A 2500-nucleotide genomic window follows, 5' to 3' on the forward strand; every position below is an offset into this window, starting at 1 on the left:
GCTATTCTTGAGAAGATTTTAATATATCTATTATGTATTCCTACGTAAATATCCCCATTAATTGTTGCCGCACCCTATCTCTTGAGGCTATATACTCATTTAAGAAAAGTGAGGTTAAGGTTATCCGATCCTCAGGTTCTGAAAATCAGGCATCGAGTAATTGAAAATGCTCACAAAGATGTCTATAAATTCTCAAATTAAAATGTATTTACCCACGGTGTTTCTTTAAACTTCATCTTTAAATTTAATTATATTATATAGGGAAAATTAGTAAATCTCAAATAATTTTTCAGAAAATGCGATTTGAACTACCAACTGCATATTTTTTAATTGATAATTGATCAAGAAATACATTTTAGGAATAAAAATCATAGGTATCCAGGCTTTTAAAGAAAATTGCATGAATTTTACACTTTTTTGGATTTTATTTTCTCCTACTTACTTCCATTGTTTCATAATGCATAGTGTATGAAGTGTTTCCTTTCAAAGAAAACACTTCTGATTTCAAATCATGCTTATAAACATTGGTAACTAAGGCTAAATTAAAAGAAATTTGATTTTTGAAAAATATGCAAGTTTTACTTCATTTAATGCGATACACATGTGAACTTTTTAAATACCGTATGTTAAAATTTTAAAGACCATTGAATCATACGTAGAGACATAAAATGAAAATTGTTGCTTGAAAAAATTTCAATTTCAAGCTTTATTTTAAGACTTTTTGAATTAAATTATAAATTAAAGAGTTATCCTTCCTGGCTGAGGATCGTATATCCTTAAGAGGTCAAAGAGAGTTCAGGTCAAAAAATTATGATGCAGTTGAATCATGTGAATAGGGCTCATCAGTAAGTATCAGAATATGAAGTTTGATAACACTTTTGTATGGTATCTTTAAAACTAAGCTAAATAATCATTTAAGAAAAGTGAGGTCAAGGTCAAAGGAAAGGTCAAGGTCAAAAAATGTTGATGCAGTTGCATAGCTCTTATCAATATCAGCTTTTAGCATACGAAGTTTGATGAAAAGATCTTGGATAGTTTCTTTGAAACTGAGCTAAATGCAAAATGTGATGGAAGGACAGATGGAAGGACAGAAGACAGACATGACAAACACTATATGCCCCCAGCCATATTCATGGAGGGGCATAAAAATGTTCAGTTGAAAATTATTTGCGTTTTATGTCACCTAAAAATTGTATAAATTTTATGTTATTGGTTAGAGACTGCTGGACAGACAGAGTGACAATGTGATCCCTCTATGGCTGCCACATTTTCATACTGTTTGAAGAAATATCTATACATACTTATCTGTACTGTTTTTCTCAGTAGTCATGGTAACATCTTTTGAGCTGTTTCTTCTAAATGGGAACTTTGAATTGTTTCGAGGTTGTTCTTCACCAACTACTGCTGACACATATGTATTAATGGCTGTTGTTGAACTTACTGTTGGTATCAGAACTTGTTTGTAGCATTCCTGGTCTAAGATAAAAACAAAATTAAAATATTATCTTATTTTTAGAACAATCTAGAAGTTTACATCCAACCCTCCTCACAGGAACCATTGACCCTGGGGTAACATATTTCATAATTTTGAATTTTTTTTTTAAATATTATTTTCAAATAAATGGTTGATTAATACTTAAGAGAGCAGAGCTCAAAACAATTTTTTCTCTGGTTATATACCAATGCACCACTCAGTAACCCTGACTCAGGGGCCCTGAAATTAACCATATTGGAAGAGGATCCTTTCTTCAACACAAGAGGCCCAGGGGCCACAGCGCTCACCTGAGCACATCGGGCTTGAATTTATCCCCCCCCCCTCCAGGCGTTCATCATTTGAACAAATTAGAATCTACACTACCTGAGGATGATTCCATATCAAAACATGTATCAATAATCATAGCTTTGAAGAACTTGAAAAGAAGATTTTAAAAGGTTTCCCTATATATCCCTATGTAAAACTTGGGTCGGCCATTTTGGCCCCACCCTAGCCCCGGGGGTCATGATTTGAACAAACTTGAATCTACACTACCTGAGGATGATTCCACATGAGTTTCATCTTTCCTGGCCCGGTGGTTCTGGAGAAGAAGATTTTTAAAGATTTTTCCTATATATTCCTATGTAAAACAAGGGTCGGCCATTTCGGCCCCGACCTTGCCCCCGGGGTCATGATTTGAACAAACTTGAATTTACACTACCTGAGGATGATTCCACACGAGATTCATCTTTTCTTGGCCCAGTGGTTCTCCAGAAGAAGATTTTTAAAGATTTTTCCTATATATTCCTATGTAAAACAAGGGTCGGCCATTTTGGCCCCGCCCTTGCCCCGGGGGTCAAGATTTGAACAAACTTGAATCTACACTACCTGTGGATGATTCCACATGAGTTTCATCTTTCCTGGCCCAGTGGTTCTCGAGAAGAAGATTTTTAAAGATTTTTCCTATATATTCCTATGTAAAACAAGGGTCGGCCATTTTGGCCCCACCCTTGCCCCAGGGGTTAT

Source organism: Saccostrea cucullata, unplaced genomic scaffold (genome assembly GCF_032062105.1).
Source record: "Saccostrea cucullata isolate Sc308-1 unplaced genomic scaffold, CSIRO_AGI_Scuc_v1 ctg9524, whole genome shotgun sequence".
In the NCBI taxonomy this organism is placed as follows: Eukaryota; Metazoa; Mollusca; class Bivalvia; order Ostreida; family Ostreidae; genus Saccostrea; species Saccostrea cuccullata.